General features: G+C 35.3%; 1 protein-coding gene and 1 long non-coding RNA gene across 6 annotated transcripts in view; both read right to left on the bottom strand.

Annotated features, from left to right (window-relative positions):
* The window catches only part of LOC143226255 (uncharacterized), a 283,013-nt gene that overhangs the window by 161,599 nt on the left and 102,689 nt on the right, over window positions 1-18,725 (bottom strand). The gene's annotated exons all lie outside the window — the stretch shown is intronic.
* Window positions 1-18,725, bottom strand: part of LOC143226260 (uncharacterized) — a 58,305-nt gene that overhangs the window by 30,727 nt on the left and 8,853 nt on the right. For all 5 annotated transcript variants that reach the window (XR_013014466.1, XR_013014467.1, XR_013014465.1 and 2 more), the window contains exons 2-3: window positions 18,556-18,672; window positions 864-973 (exon numbers count right to left, since the gene is read on the bottom strand). This is a non-coding gene — a long non-coding RNA (uncharacterized LOC143226260). The remainder of the gene's footprint in view (window positions 1-863; window positions 974-18,555; window positions 18,673-18,725) is intronic.

Raw genomic sequence — 18,725 nt, 5'->3', positions numbered from 1 at the left:
TCTTTGTTGTTAAAAATTGGGTTGTCTACTGAGATGTTTAACTGTTAAACGTTGATATAATTGATAGATCTTTGTTGTGAAAAGTAGATTGTCTACTGAGATGTGTAACTGTTAAACATTTACATAATTGATGGATGTTTGATGTGAAAAGTAGGTTGTATGTTTGGTGTCTTTTGAAACATTTTACATGATCAATAGACTTTTGTTGTGGAAAACAGTTTGTTTACCAGGTTGTTTGCTGTCGGATTTTTACACATACAGAAGATACTTGCTTTGACGTATAGTTTGCTCACAGGACTGTTTGCTATATTGGATATATTTTAGATAGATACATACTGGGCCAACTAGTATGCTGTTAAATTTTACATAGGCTGTATATATTTGTTGGCCAAATAGGTTGTTTACTGGTCTGTTTGCTTCTAAATGGTACATGTTCTTTAAGTATTTACTATGCTAGGTTATTTGTCATTTAGACTGTTAGTTGTTGAATTTTTACTCATTTGGTAAGTATTTGCTGCGTAAAATAATTTTTATTGCAGAGTATTGACTATTAAATTTTATACACTCAGTAAGTCTTTGTGGTCACACTATTTAATCAGTTTTTCCTACCCTTAATAACTAATTATAAATAATGATTTATATATATGTATAAATTTTTCTGATGTGGTGTTTCTGGCAACAGCATAGCAGAATGACTGAGTTTTTTGTTTGTTTAATGAAGTAAGACATTTTAGCTCATAACTCCATTATCTTTTGATCAATTTAATATTTAGTTACAGTTTTGGTTTCAGGAAAACAAACCCTTTTAATTGATGTACTTAACCATGTCCAAGGTCTTATAAATTAATTTATTGTAATCTTACCTGTAAGAATCTCATTTTAAGGGTAGGCTAGTAGAGATCCTGATGAGTAATAACATTTAATTTAGAACACATGTGTTCCATGCTTGGTATTGCTGGTGCAGAAAATATAGCTAATAAAAAGAAAAATATAGTTTCTAAGATTAATTTATTCTTCCTGAAAGACTTTTAAGTACCATAGCTACTGAGGATACCCTCTTGTTATTGGTTACTAAAGTTTACTTATCTGTAGCAAAAAAGTAATATTTAAAGTAAGAACCTTCATAAAACATTTATTGAAATCATTAATCTTGTATTTAATGTACCTTCAACTACTCATTTCATGTATTCAGGTTGCATGGAGATAACAAGTATTACCAAAGAGTTTTGTTATGTGGTCTGTATTCAGAAACAGTCGGAGAAAACCTATTAATTTTGAGATGGAAGAAGGTTTGTCATCACTTACGAGCAATAATATTGATCTTGTGTCTCAATTATAACTTTTTCATTAGGTTTTTGACATATAATAAAAATAGTCTAACATTACTGGAAATTAATGAACCTAACAGATTTTTAATTGTAACTGGATTGTGCAGTCACATGTATAAGCCTGACTTTGATGCTTTTGTAGAATGTTTTTAAATAGATACTACACAAATTTTATATATATATATATATATATATATATATATATATATATACATTATGAACTCCAAGAATTTTAACATTGTTATGTTACCAGGTGATATTTTTAGAAAATATTCACAAAATCCATTAAGATGACAATGATATTTTGAGTAACAAAACGGAAGTTAATAATTCATATTATTTAACACAAGAATCATTTGATAGTTATGTAGTAAAGTATGATGACCAAATAAATAGGTTACAAGGTATGACATGTTTTATGCATATTATTTATTTTAATAACTGTATGCATACTTGTATATCAATGTGACATATTTTATATGACTCTTTAATACTTTATTAATTTTCAGTTCCACATCTTTTTATTGTGAATCTTGTTGACTTATTTAATACCAGTTCTCTTTATCAGTCTTTTCACCTAATGTATTTTCAGCTTTCTTTATCAGTCTTTTCACCTAATATAGTGCCAATTCTCTTTGTCAGTCTTTTCACCTAATGTAGTGCCAGTTCTTTTTGTTAATCTTTTCACCTGATTTTCACCAGTTTCTCTATCAGTTTTGTTTATTGATACAGTATTAAGTTTTTATCACTCTTTTTGCCTGATTGAGTAATAGATTTTTGTTAATCTTTTGTACCTTATTTACCACCAGTTTTTATCATGCTGTTTTTAAGATGTTAAAGTTCTTAAATGCCAGCCTTGTCAACTAAATGAGTAACAGTGTTATTAAAAAGTCAGTTACTCTGTCTTCTAAAGTAACTAATTCCTTCATTATCAGTAGTTAGCTAGCTGAATGCCAGTTTTATTTTGGTTTTCATGGTGTAAATGCTAGCAGTGTATTATTAAAATTAATTATACTTACAATAAGACATTAGTAATAGGTCTGTTACATTTTTAAACACTACATGCTGTATCTAGTCCCTTAGTTTCAAGAATTAGTTAAGCATATAATAATAGTATTTCAACCATACTGTGTTCACCATGTATAATACTAAATGTCTAATTTTTTGAAAAACACTTCTCTTTTCCTACAGAAGCTTCACACTTTTTGAATGTTGACATTACCAGTGTTTATACGTTATTTTTGATTTAGTGAAAGACTTAAATATTTGTGGTGTCTTTGACAATAATTCCTACAAAACCTATGTTCTGAAACCAATATTTGATTAATGGGACTGGTCTTGAACAACTTAAATTTTAATTCTGTGAATAAATTGAGTATTTTTATCACTAGTCCGTGTGTAAAGTGATTTTCATCTTAAGATTAGAAATAATCTTCTTTGTTTCAAAATATCATACATCTTTTGCATAATCTCCTAAAACGATTTCAAATGTTTGTCTGTAGTAAAACTTTGTTTTATCTGTTATTTTCTCCAAATAACGTTGGTCAATTTGACCCACCTTATGACAAATGAAAGTTCAAAAGCCAGAAAAATTGTAATACTTAAAGGAAATTGTCTGCTTTTTAATGATATTATTAAGTGTTGTTAGAGAACTTGTTTAGATGTAATACTTTTGTGATGACTGTGTGTAAATACATCTTTTCAGTTAATGATTTCACTTCATGTAGCTCAAAATGTACACAACCTTTTAGACTTATTTTCAAAATTTAAATCAACTACTTTTTAATCAATGTACATGAATACATTTGGTTTGAAACATAGTTTGTTAACCAAATTTTAATATTTGTTTTAAGTTCTAAACCTCATAAAAATGTTTAAAAATTCTCGTTCATTCCTAGTATGAGAATTGTGTTATTTGCTCTGTAGGTTTTTCCTCTTCTCTATTTTATTGAACACCTTTCTGAGAAATAAGAAATGTAACATAAGTTGCTCATTATAATCTAGACAAGGTACAATTTTTATAGCTCTAAAAAATTAAATAATCAGATCCACCTCTTGAAATTCTATCTTTCACAAATGCCAGTAATTATCTTTAGTGTGCCACACTATATTATTTGTAACCAATAATAAACTATATTTGTAATCTGTCAAATGATCTGTATATTGTTTCTGTTAATGCAGTGTTGTCTGTTTTATCATGTTGTTTTAATGTTCTTTTAATGGAAATTACAAATTACATTAAAGAGCTCAGCTGAATTTCTTTGAGGATATTATTAAATAGTTAGAAAGCCAGAAAATTGTGATATTTATAGGACAGTGTTTACTGATTATTATTGTTGTTCTTAGTTTTATTATTTAATTACATGAAAACATTATTGATTGAATCAATACCTTTAGTACATGAAAAAGTAAGAAAAGGTTTTATGTCAGTTGGATTGACATTAACATATCAAATTATATAATCCATGAGTTGCTCACAAGCATACCTTATTAGAGCTTTTTTGTTCATTACTTTACCTTATCAATAACTTTTTATTTTTGATATTTTATCACTGATATAAATAATAAATAAAAACCACACATGAAAATCTAATAATATAATATTCATCTGGGTCTTTTCTTTTTTTCTAAATATTATATTCTTTGTTTTTCATGTTTTTTTTATTTTAACATGAAAACCATATTGCATTTGGACCAGTCAACCCTCTTACTTCACATATTTATGGAGAAATTAAAAAACAAATTAATTGCAAATTCTGATTTTGTTTGTGTACAAAGGGCTTGTATATTGTATGCCAAGTTTTGTCAAGTCATGTTAGGTACTATTACTGTTATGGTGCATATATATTCACAATTACATTATGGTTACAAGTTCATGTTAAATATACAAATTAGTTATGGAAGTGTTAATTTCAATTTCTGCTTTGTATCTTGTATATCAGTATTCTTCTGTAAAATCTGGCAAGAACTTTGATTTTAAGATATTTTTACTGCAATATTTCTACTTCTAATAAAGCAGAAACAATACATTTGAAATTTCTGTTGTTCTACAGAGCCCTTTGCTGTGGATTCCTGTATGTGGTGAGGGGACCTCCAAAGGGAGGTTTCATTCTTTCAGTTTACCTCCTCTGGGACCTAAATATCCACTCACATATTTGTCATGTGTGATGACCAATAAAGGGGAGGAGAGGGCTCTGGTTATTGAGGGATCCAACCCTTACACACCACTTTGGCCTTGAATTTCTGTAGACGGGCAGCCTTGGGTGGCCCACTTTTGGTAAATTGGTTGGTCCACCTGGGCTAGAGTCAACCAAGTAGCAGTGTTGGATGTTCTCAACAGGTGTTATGGACACAGTATCTGATGCTGGTGTTTGGGTACAGTGCTCACGAAACCCTAGTGTTGCTGCAGTGTCCTTGTTTGGCATTGTAGTGCATCCCCTAGTAGGGCTCCATAGTGGATGGGGTCAGTGGGCACCAAAATATTCCTTTTTTGTATTATGGATCCTCCAATTAAAAACTTAAGTAAAATAGTGAGAAAACAGTCCATAGGTAAACAATCACATCTTGAAGATTCTGAGCAGTAATATTCAACATCTGTAAAACCTGTTGTACTTCATTTTCTTGTACTACATTCTCTTAGACAAACCTTCAGGGTAGATGTCTCACTTTTTCATTCAGAATGGACTAGAGGGACTTGTTGGCTTTCCAAAATCAGTAAAGAAGCTCCACTTTGGTGACATATTGGTGGGAACATCTAAATCTGAACACAATGAACTGCTCTAGCTTTCAAAGATGATTTGGGACATACTTATTGAGATTACACCTCGTGCTGCTTTGAATTCATCAGGAGAAGTTATTGTTGAGAGGGATTTGAAGAATATCCCCGAGTTTGTGATTCTTGGTAGTTTCTCTGCCCAAGGAGTTTTTGCAGTGAGGTGTATCTCTGCTCCCATAGATGTAATTATGATGATGACCAATGTTCTCATTCTGACATTTACATCACCACGTTTATCTACCATCATCAGGTTTGTTTATTTGTTTGTTTTGAATTTCGCACAAAGCTACTCGCAGGCTATCTGTGCTAGCCGTCCCTAATTTAGCAGTGTAAGACTAAATTCTCGTTCTAGTCATCACTACCCACCGCCAACTCTTGGGCTACTCTTTTACCAACAAAAAGTGGGATTGACTGTCCCATTATAACGCCCCCACGACTGAAAGAGCGAGCATGTTTGGCGCGACGGGGATGCAAACCCGCGACCCTCAGATGACGAGTCGCACGCCTCAACACGCTTGGCCATGCCAGGCCACCACCATCAGGGCAAGTTATCTTAATTACAGGGTACTGCAATACAAACCAAACCTTCTCGGATGTTTCCAGTGTCAGCGGTTTGGTCACTCATAGACATCATGAAGTGGTTCCTTGACGTGTTCTTGTTGCGGTGGCAAGGACCATGATGCCTCTGTGTGTGAAATGGATATTCATAGCGTCAATTGCATTGGCTATCACATTTTCAGATATGCACCATAACAGTAATAGTACCTAACATGACTTGACAAAACTTGGCATACAATATACAAGCCCTTTGTAGACAAACAAAATCAGAATTTGCAATTAATTTTTTTTTAATTTCTCCATAAATATGTGAAGTAAGAGGGTCGACTGGTCCAAATGCAATATGGTTTTCATTTTAAAATAAAAAAAATATGAAAAACAAAGAATATAATATTTAGAAAAAAAAAAGACCCAGATGAATATTATATTATTAGATTTTCATGTGTGGTTTTTATTTCCCTGACTGAATATACCACGTTGCTAGGGAAATTTCCTGCACTGCTTATCCCACGTTGCTAGGATATTTACCCGACTGTTTAACACCGTTGTTAGGGATGTTTTCCCAACTGCTTACCCACCGCTTGCTAGGGTCATTTCCCTAAGGCTTAAACCAGATGCTAGTGACATTTACCCCACTGCTTAACCCGTTGCTTGGGAAATTTCTACCATTGCTTACTCCCTGTAGATTGGGACATTTCCCTTACTGATTACCCTTCGTTGCTAGGGAGATTTCCCCACTACTTACCCCCGTTGCTAGGGACATTTCCCCCACTGCTTATCTTCCGATTATAGGGACATTTCCCCACTACATACCCCGTTGTCAGGGGCATTTCCCCCACTGCTTACTTCCATTGCTAGGGACATTTCCCCAACTGTTTACTCCATTGCTAGGTACTTTTCCGACACTGCTTACCCATGTTTCTAGAGATATTTCCTCATTACTTACCCCATTGCTAAGGACATTTTCCCCAATGTTTACCCTTGTTGATAGGGAGATTTCACTCATTGTTTACCAACCTGGCTATGGATATTTCCCCCACTGTTTATCCTTCGTTTCTAGGGACATTTCCTTAGCTTCTTACTCCCGTTCCAAAGGACATTAAACCCACAGCTAAACCCCGTTGGTAAGGACATTTCGGACACTGCTTCCTTCCATTTTTAAAGACATTTCCCCCACTGTTTAAACCCGTTACTAGGGACATTTTTCCACGGTATACACCCTGAGACTAAAGAAATGTCCCCTACTACTTACCCCCGTTGCTAAGGACATACCCCCACTGCTTACCCTAGTTGCTACGGACATTTCAGACACTGCTTAACCCGTTGCTAGAGTCATTTCACCCTCTGCTTACCCCCGTTGCTAGGGATGTTTCGGACACTCCTTACTTCCGTTGCTAGAAACATTTCCAACACTACTTTCCTCTGTTTATAAAGACATTTCCGCAACTGCTTACTTCCATTGCTAGAGACATTTCCCCCAGTATTTACCTCCGTTACTATGGACATTTCCCCCACTGTATACACCTCGCTGCTAGGGAAATTTCACCCACTGCTTCCAACCGTTGTTAAAAACATTTCCCCCACTCCCAACCTCTGTTTCTAGGGACATTTTGTTCACTGCTTACCCCCGTTGCTAGGGACATTTCCCCCAGTTCTTACCACCGTTGCTAGTTATTTCCCCCACTTCTTACCACCCATTGCTAAAGACATTTCTTACACTGTTTAACACCATTGCTAGTTACATTTCCCCCACTGCATACCGTTGTTGCTAAGGACATTTCCCAACCTGTTTACCCCCCTGCTAGGGACATTTCAGATTCTGATTACATCGGTTGATAGGGACATTACCCACAGTGCTTACCCCATTGCTAGGGACATTTCCCTCACTGCTTACCACCCATTGCTAGGGACATTTCCCCCACTCTTTACCCCAGTTGCTAAAAACATTTGCTCAAGAGCTTACCCCCGTTGCTAGGGTCCTTTACTTTACTTCTTTCCCCCGTTACTAGGTACATTTCCCCCAACTCTTACCACAGTTGCTACGGACATTTCCCCACTTCTTACCACCTGTTGCTAGGGACATTTCCCACACTTCTTACTCCATTGCTAGAGAGATTTCCCCTACTGCTTACCACCTGTTGCTAACAACCTTTCTCCCTGCTTAACCCCATTTCTAGAGAAATTTCGCAACCTATTTATCCCATTGCTAGGGACATTTCGAGCACTGCTTACCCCAGTTGCTAGGGACATTTTTTTCAGTGCCTACCACCGTTGCTAGGGAGATTTTCCCACTTCTTACCACCCGTTGCTAGGGTCCTTTACCTTATTTCTTTCCCCTGTTAATAGGTACATTTCCCCCATTTCTTACCACAGTTGCTATGGACATTTCCTTCACTGTTTACCCCTGTTGAGAGGCACATTTCCCGACTGAATACACCCTGTTGCTAAAAACATTCCCCCCACTGCTTACCCCGGTTACTAGACATTTCCTACACTGCTTATCCCTCTGCTAGGGACATTTCCCCCACTGCTTTCCACCCATTGCTAGGGACATTTCCCCACTGTTTACCCCAGTTGCTAAAAACATTTCCGTTAGAGCTTACCCCTGTTGCTTGGGACATTTACCCCACTTCTTTCCCCCGTTACTAGGAAAATTTCCCCCAGTTCTTACCTCCTTTGCTAGGGACATTTCCTACACTGTTTACCACCATTGCTAGGGCCATTTCACACACTGCTTACCCTTGTTACTAAGGACATTTCCCCTACTGCTTACCCCCATTGCTAGTGACATTTTGGACATTGCTTACACCAGTTCTTAGGGATTTTACCCCCACTGCTTACCCCATTGCTAGAGATATTTTCCCTACTACTTTCCTACCTTTGCCAGGGACATGTCCTTCACTGTTTACCCTCGTTGAGAGGCACATTGCTTGACTGAATACGCCAAGTTGCTAGGGACATTTCCCCCACTGTTTACACCAGTTCCTCAGGACATTTTCATAAGAGCATATTCTCATTGCTAGGGACCTTTACTCCACTTCTTTCCCCCGTTACTAGGTACATTTTCCCCAGTTCTTACCAACGTTGCTAGGTACATTTCCCACAGTTTTTACCACCATTGCTAGAAACATTTCCCCCACTGCATACCCTTGTTGCTAAGGACATTTCCCCTACTGCTTGCCAAAGTTGCTAGGAACATTTTGGACACTGCTTACACAGTTTCTTCGGGATTTTTCCACCACTGTTTACGCCATTGATAGGGACATTTTCCCTACTACTTTCCCCCGTTGCTAGGGGAATTTCTTTCACTGTTTACCCCCGTTGAGAGGCACATTCCCCGACTGAATACACCAGGTTGCTAGGAAGATTTTCCTAAACTCCTTACCCCCCTGCTAGGGACATTTCCGATTCTGCTTACCCCCATTACTAGGAACATTTCCCACACTTCTTACCCCATTGCTAGGGACATTTCCCCCACTGCCTACCACCCGTTGCTAGGGACATGTCCCCCACTGTTTACCCCAGTTGCTAAGGACATTTCTCTAAGAGCTTACCCCTGTTGCTTGGGTCCTTTACCCCACTTCTTTCCCCTGTTACTAGGAACATTTCCCCCAGTTCTTACCACCGTTGCTAGGGACATTTCCTACACTGTTTACCACCATTGCTAGATACATTTTCCCCACTGCTTACCCCCGTTGCTAGGGACTTTCCCCCAGTGATTACCCCATTACTAGGGACTTTTCCCCCAGTGGTTACCCCGTTGCTAGGGACATTTCGGGCACTGCTTACCCCAGTTGCTAATGACATTTCCCCTATTGCTTCCCTCCCATTGCTATGGACATTTCCCCAAGTGATTACCCCCGTTACTAGGGACTTTACCCCAGTGATTATCCCCATTACTAGGCACTTTACCCCAGTGATTACCCCCATTACTAGGGACTTTCCCCCAGTGCCTACTCCGTTGCTAGGGACATTTCCTCCACTGTTTACCACCATTGCTAGGGAAAGTTCCCCACTGCTTACCCCCCGACTGCTAGAGACATTTCCCCACTCCTTATCCCCAAGCTTGCAAGAGAGATATCTGACACTGCTTACCCCCATTGCTAGAAACATTTTCCCTACTACTTTCCCCCCGTTTCTGGGGACATTTCCCAACCTGTTTACACCCCTGCTAGGGACATTTCCGATTCTGATTACCCCCATTCCTAGGAACTTTTCCCACACTTCTTACCCCATTGATAGGGAAATTTCCACCACTGCTTACAATTGTTGCTAAGGGCATTTCCCCTGTGTTTATTCGCCGTTGCTAGGGACCTTTCCCCCACTGTTTACCCAAGTTCCTAAGGACATTTCCCTAAGAGCATATTCCCATTACTATGGACCTTTACCCCACTTCTTTCCCCCGTTACTAGGTACATTTCCCCCAGATCTTACCACCGTTGCTAAAGACATTTCCCCCACTTCTTACCACCCGTTGCTAGGGACATTTTGGACACTGCTTACACCAGTTTGTAGGGATTTTTCCACCACTGTTTACCCCATAGCTAGGGACATTTACCCCACTGTTTACCCAGTTGCTAAGGACATTTCCCAAAGAGCTTACCCCTGTTGCTATGGTCCTTTAACCCACTTCTTTTCCCCGTTACTAGGTACATTTCCCCCATTTCTTACAACAGTTGCTAGGGACATTTCCCCGACTTCTTACCACCTGTTACTAGTGACATTTCCCCCAGTTCTTACCACCGTTGCTAGTCATTTCCCCCACTTCTTACCCCCGTTGCTAGAGAGTTACCTGACACTGCTTACTCCAATTGCTAGAAACATTTTCCCTACTACTTTCCCCCCGTTGCTAGGGACATTTCACCCAGTGATTACCCCATTACTATAGACTTTCCCCAAGAGCGTACCACCGTTGCTAGGGTCCTTTACCTTACTTCTTTCTTCCGTTACTAGGTGCATTTCCCCCAGTTCTTACAACCATTGCTATGGACATTTCCCCCACTGCTTACCCATTTTGCAAAGGACATTTCCCCTACTGCTTAGCCCAGTTGATAGAGACATTTTGGACACTGATTACACCAGTTCTTAGGAATTTCCCCCCACACTTAACCCCATTACTAGGGACATTTTCCATACTACTTTCCCCCCATTGCTAGGAAAATTTCCTTCACTGTTTTCCCTCGTTGAGAGGTACATTCCCCGATTGAATACACACGGTTGCTAGGGACATTTTCCCCACTGCTTATCCCCGTTACTAACGACATTTCCCAAGTGTTTACCTCCGTTGCTGGGGATATTTCTTCCACTGCTTACCACAGTTGGTAGGGAAATTTTCCCAACTGCTTACCCCCGTTGCTAGGGACATTTCCCCTATTGCTTCCCTCCCATTGCTATGGACATTTCCCCAAGTGATTACCCCTGTTACTAGGGACTTCCCCGAGTAATTACCCCAATTACTAGGGACTTTTCCACCAGTGCTTAACGCGTTGCTACGGACATATTTTTCAGTGCTTATAACCATTGCTAGGGACATTTTGGGCACTGCTTACCCCAGTTGCTAATGACATTTCCCCTATTGCTTCCCTCCGATTGCTATGAACATTTCCCCAAGTGATTACACCCATTATTAGGGACTTTTCCCCTAGTGCTTACCCAATTGCTAGGAACATTCCCCTGTGTTTACTCCCCATTGGTAGGGACATTTCCTCCACTGTTTACCACCATTGCTAGGGAAAGTTCCCCCACTACTTACCCCCGTTGATAGACATTTCCCCCACTGCTTACCCCTTTCCTAGAAACATTTCCCGTTGCTACAAAGAACAAGAGATCTCGTGTTTATGGAATACTTGTTAAAAAGAATGAGAGACAATCGTGTTAATTGAACACTTGTTACAAAGAAAAGAAAACTCCTGGTAACATAACACTTGTTACAAAGAACAAGAGAACTCGTATTAATATAACACTTGTAAAAAAACACAAGAGACACTCATGTTTATGTAACACATGTTACAAAGAACAAAAGACATGTTAATATAACACTTGTTACGAAGAACAAGAGACCTCAGGTCAATATAACACTTGTTACAAAGAACAAGAGACACTCATGTTTATGCAACACTTTTACAAAGAACAAGAGAACTCATGTATTAATGAAACACTTGTTAAAAATAAACAATACACACTCGTGTTAATTTAACACTTGTTACAAAGAACAAGAAACAATCATGTTAATATAACACTTGTTACAAAGAACATGAAACACTTACGTTAAAAAAGTACTTGTTACAAAGAACATGAAACACTTACGTTAAAAAAGTACTTGTTACAAAAAACACGACACTCATGTCACTGTAATACTTGTTACAAAGAACAAAAGACACTCGCGTTTATGTAACATTTGTTACAAAGAACAAAAGACACTCACGTTTATGTAACACTTGTTACAAAGAAAGAGAGACACTCAGGTTAATTTTACACTTATTGCAAAGAACAAGAGATCTCCAGTTAATATAACACTTGCTACAAAGAACAAGAGAACTCGTGTTAATACAGCACTTGTAATAAAGAACAAGACATTTATGTTAATCTAACACTTGTTACAAAGAGCAAGAGACACTCATATTAATGTAACACTTCTTACAAAGAAAAAAGAGAAATCGTGTTGATATAACACTTGTTACAAAGAACAAAATAACTCCTGTTTATATAACACTTGTTACAAAGAACAAGAGACATTCATGTTACTGTAACACTTGTTACAAAGAAAAAGAGACACTGATCTCAATATAACACTTGTTACAAAGAAAAAGAGACACACATGTTAATGTAACAATTGTTACACAGAAAAAGACACTCATGTCAGTGTAACACTTATTACAAAGAACAAGAAAACTCGTGTTAATATAACACTTGTAAGAAAAAACGAAAAACATTCAGGTTAATATAACACTTGTTCCAAAGAACAAAAGACGCTCATGTTAATGTAACACTTGTGAAAAAGAACAAGAGAACTCGTGTTAATATAACACTTGTTACAAAGAACAAGACACACTCAAGTCAATGTAACACTTGTTACAAAGAAGAAGAGACTCATGTTAATTTTACACTTATTGCAAAGAAGAGAACTCCAGTTCATATAACACTTGCTACAAAGAACAAGAGAACTCGTGTTAATAGAGCACTTGTAATAAAGAACAAGACATTCATGTTAATGTAACACTTGCTACAAAAAACAAAGAAACTCGTGTTATAGTAACACTTGTCACAAACAACAAGAGAACGTGTTAATGTAACACATGTTAAAAAAAAGAGACACTCATGTAAATGTAATACTTGTTACAAAGAACAAGACACTGATGTCAATATAACATTTGTTACAAAGAACAAGAGAACTCGTGTTAATGAAACACTTGTTACAAAGAATACGAGACACATGTTAACGTAACACTTGTTACAAAAAATACGAGACACTCGTGTTAAATTAACACTTGTTACAAAAAATACGAGACACTCGTGTTAAATTAACACTTGTTACAAATATCACGAGACACTCGTGTTTATGTAACATTTACAAAGAACAAGAGAACTCGTGTTAATGAAACACTTGTTACAAAGAGTACGAGACACATATGTTAACGTAACACTTGTTACAAAGAATACGACACTCATGTTAACGTAACACTTGTTACAAATATCACGAGACACTCATTAATATAACACTTGTTACAAATATCACGACACTCTTGTTATTGTAACACTTGTTACAAGAAACAAAAGACACTCACGTTTATGTAACACTTGTTACAAAGAACAAGAAACAATCATGTTAATCTAACACTTGTTTAAAAAGAACAAGACATGTTAATGTAACACTTGTTAAAAAGAACAAGAGACACTCATGTTTACGTAACACTTGTTACAAAGAACAAGATCTCGTGTTAATATAACACTTGCTACAAAGAAAAAGAAACAATAATGTTAACATAATACTTTTACAAAAAACAAGAGAACTCGTGTTAATGTAACACTTGTTACAAAAAACAAGAGACACTCATGTTATTGTAATACTTGTTAAAAGAACAAAACATTCATGTTTAGGTAACACTTCTTACAAAGAACAAGAGACATTCATGTTAATGTAACACTTCTTTAAAAAGAACAAGACACTCATCTCAATTTTACACTTGTTACAAAGAAAAAGAGACACTCATGTTAATGTAAAACTTGTTATAAAGAACAAGAGAACTCGTGTTAATGTAACACTTGTTAAAAAAAACGAGGCAATCGTGTTAATTGAACACTTGTTACAAAGAAAAAGAGACACTCCTGTTAATGTAATACTTGTTAAAAGAACAAAACACTCATGTTTAAGTAACACTTGTTACAAAGAACAAGAGACACTCATTAATATAACACTTGTTACAAAGAACACGACACTCACGTCAATGTAACACTTGTTACAAAGAACAAAAGACACTCACGTTTATGTAACACTTGTTACAAAGAACAAGAGACACTCCTGTTAATATAACATTTGTTACAAAAAACAAAAGAACTCGTGTTAATATAACACTTATTACACAGAACAAGAGAACTCGTGTTTATGTAACGCTTGTCACAAAGAACAGGAGACATTCATGTTACTGTAATACTTGTTACAAAGAACAAGAAACAATCATTTTAATCTAACACATATTTCAAAGAACAAGAGACACTGATGTCAATATAACACTTCTTACAAGGAACAAGAAACACACATGTTAATGTAACATATGTTACACAGAAAGAGACACTCATGTTAGTGTAACATTTATTACAAAGAACAAGAAAACTCGTGTTAATCTAACACTTCTTACAAAAAATGAAAAACATTCATGTTAATATAACACTTGTTCCAAAGAACAAAAGACACTCATGTTAACATAAAACTTATTACAAAGAACAAGATAACTCGTGTTAACATAAAACTTATTACAAAGAACAAGATAACTCGTGTTTGTGTAAAACTTATTACAAAGAACAAGAGAACGCGTGTTTGTGTAACACTTATTACAAAGAACAAGAGACACTGATGTCAATATAACATTTCTTACAAGGAATAAGAAACACACGTTAATATAAAACTTGTTACAAAGAACAAGGCACTCAAGTCAATGTAACACTTGTTACAAAAAATACGAGACACTCGTGTTAAATTAACACTTGTTACAAATATCACGAGACACTCGTGTTAATGTAACACTTGTTACAAAGAACAAGAGAACTCGTGTTTGTGTAACACTTATTACAAAGAAAAAGAGACAATCATGTTAATGTAACACTTCTCAAAAAGAACAAGAGAACTCGTGTTAATATAACACTTGTTACAAAGAACAAGAGACTCAAGTCAATGTAACACATGTTACAAAGAACAAGAGACTCACGCTAATATAACACTTATTGCAAAGAACAAGAGACTCACGCTAATATAACACTTATTGCAAAGAACAAGAGAACTCGTGTTAATATAACACTTGTTACAAAAAAGAAACACTCATGTAAATGTAATACTTGTTACAAAGAACAAAACACTGATGTCAATATAACATTTGTTACAAAGAACAAGAGACACTCGTGTTAATAAAACATTTGTTACAAAGAACAAGACACTGATGTCAATATAACATTTGTTACAAAGAACAAGTGAACTCGTCTTAATGAAACACTTGTTACAAAGAATATGAGACACTCGTGTTAAATTAACACATGTTACAAATATCACGAGACACTCGTGTTATTGTAACACTTGTTACAAAGAACAAGAAACAATCATGTTAATCTAACACTTGTTTAAAAAGAACAAGAGACACTCCTGTTAATGTAATACTTGTTAAAAGAACACGACACTCACGTTTATGTAACACTTGTTACAAAGAACACTCACGTTTGTGTAACACTTGTTACAAAGAATAAGAGACACTCATGTTAATTTTACACTTATTGCAAAGAACAAGAGAACTCCAGTTAATATAACACTTACTACAAAGAACAAATGAAACTCATGTTAATGTAACAATTTTTACAAAGATAGTGAGAGAAATCGTGATAATATAACACTTCTTACAAAAAACAAAAGAACTCGTGTTAATCTCACACGTTTCAAAGAACAATAGAACTCGTGTTTGTGTAACACTTATTACAAAGAAAAAGAGACTCATGTTAATGTAACACTTGTCAAAAAGAACAAGAGACACTCATCTCAATATAACACTTGTTACAAAGAACAAGAGACACTCATGTTAATATAACACTTGTCAAACAGAACAAGCGACACTCATCCTTACGTAACACTTGTTACAAAGAACAAGAGAGAATAATGTTAACATAACACTTTTACAGAGAACAAGAGAACTCGTGATAATATTACACTTGTGACAAAGAACAAGAAACAATCATGTTAATCTAACACTTTTTAAAAAGAAGAAGAGACACTTATGTTAATGTAACACTTGTTAAAAAGAACAAGAGACACTCATGTTAATGTAACACTTGTTACAAAGAACAAGATAACTCGTGTCAATGTAACACTTGTTAAAAAGAACAAGAGAACTCGTCTCAATATAACACTTGTTACAAAGAACAAGAGATCTCGTGTTAATATAACACTTGCTACAAAGAACAAGAGACAATCGTGTTAATTGAACACTTGTTACAAAGAAAAAGAAAACTCGTGTTAATGTAACACTTGTTACAAGAAACAAGAGACACTCCTGTTAATGTAATACTTGTTAAAAGAACAAAACACTCATATTTAGGTAACACTTGTTACAAAGAACAAGAGACACTCATATTAATATAACACTTGTTACAAAGAACAAAAGACACTCATATTAATATAACACTTGTTACAAAGAACAAAAGACACCTTTGTGTAATACTTGTTACAAAGAATAAGAGACACTCATGTTAATTTTACACTTATTGCAAAGAACAAGAGAACTCCAGTTAATATAACACTTGTTACAAAAAACAAAAGAAATCGTGTTAATCTCACATGTTTCAAAGAACAAGAGAACTCGTGTTTGTGTAACACTTATTACAAAGAAAGAGACACTCATGTTAATGTAACACTTGTCAAAAAGAACAAGAGACACTCATCTCAATATAACACTTGTTACAAAGAACAAGAGACACTCATGTTAAAATAACACTTGTTAAACAGAACAAGCGACACTCATGCTTACGTAACACTTGTTACAAAGAAGAAGAGAACTCGTGATAATATTACACTTGTGACAAAGAACATAAACAATCATGTTAATCTAACACTTGTTTAAAAAGAACAAGAGACACTCATTTTAATGTAACACTTGTTAAAAAGAACAAGAGACACTGATGTTTACGTAACACCTGTTACAAAGAACAAGAGGTCTCATGTTAATATAACACTTGCTACAAAGAAAAAGAGACAATAATGTTAACATAACACTTTTGCAAAGAAAAAGAAAACTCGTGTTAATGTAACACTTGTTACAAAAACAAGAGACACTCCTGTTAATGTAACACTATTTACAAAGAACACGACACTCACGTTTCTGTAACACTTGTTACAAAGAACAAAAGACACTCATGTTAATTTTACACTTATTGCAAAAAACAAGAGAACTCCAGTTAATATAACACTTGTTACAAAAAACAAAAAAAATCATGTTAATATAACACTTACTACAAAGAACAAATGAAACACATATTAATGTCACAATTTTTACAAAGATAGAGAGAGAAATTGTGATAATATAACACTTCTTACAAAGAACAAAAAAACTCGTGTTAATCTCACACGTTTCAAAGAACAAGAGAACTCGTGTTTGTGTAACACTTATTACAAAGAAAAAGAGACTCTCATGTTAATGTAACACTTGTCAAAAAGAACAAGAGACACTCATCTCAATATAACACTTGTTACAAAGAACAAGAGACACTCATGTTAATATAACACTTGTTAAACAGAACAAGCGACACTCATGCTTACATAACACTTGCTACAAAGAACAAGAGAGAATAATGTTAACATAACACTTTTACAAAGAACAAGAGAACTCATGTTAATATAACACTTGTTACAAAGAACAAAAAACAATCATGTTAATCTAACACTTGTTTAAAAAGAACAAGAGACACTCATGTTAATATAACACTTGTTACAAAGAACAAGAAACACTCACATTATTATAACACTTGTTACAAAGAACAAGAGACCGTGTTTATGTAACACTTGTTACAAAGAACAAGAGACACTCATGAAAATCTAACACTTGTTAGAAAGAACAAGAGAACTCATGTTTATGTAACACTAGTTACAAAGAACAAGAGAACTCGTGTTTATGTAACATTTGTTACAAAGAACAAGAGATAGTCATGTTAATGTGTCACTTATCACAGAAAGAACTAGAGAATTCGTGTTAATATAACACTTATTCCTTGTTGTTTGTTACAGTCCAATCGTTGGAGTTCTCCTGTTACATATTATAATTTATCTTGGACAAGTCTCTGATTTAGTATGTTATGTATGTTACACATTATGATTTCAAAAATATCCTGGACATTTTAATTTAGAACTTAAATAAATATTAATATGTATCAAATTTATGATACTTGCCAACAAGACATACACACAATTTTCTTTGTTAACACAAATATACTTTTATATACAAAAAAACAATACAATTTAAAATAATGATGATTACAAATAGTGAATACAAATAATTATTTCTATACAAAAATTTTACAAACTCACAAACAATATTCAGTCTTCTATGTGGTCTGGAACTGAATATTTTATTGACAGCCTTACACTGCTTTATATGCAAATATCAAATAGATATAAATATATACACAGGTATAGATAATACATACCCTTTGTTTTGTGGTTTTAAACTTTTGATTATCAGACAAGTCACTGCAGTCTCTTTGAGTAAATGCTGTACTTTTCTCATGTGAAGAAATAGAACCTATGATAGACACTTGAACTTCCTGAAAATAACAACAAACAAAACAGCCATAATTGTCGTTAGGTCATCTGTAAA

The sequence above is a fragment of the Tachypleus tridentatus genome, chromosome 9 (assembly GCF_004210375.1).
Source record: "Tachypleus tridentatus isolate NWPU-2018 chromosome 9, ASM421037v1, whole genome shotgun sequence".
NCBI lineage: Eukaryota > Metazoa > Arthropoda > Merostomata > Xiphosura > Limulidae > Tachypleus > Tachypleus tridentatus.
This window is presented reverse-complemented; position numbering and strand designations above follow the sequence as displayed.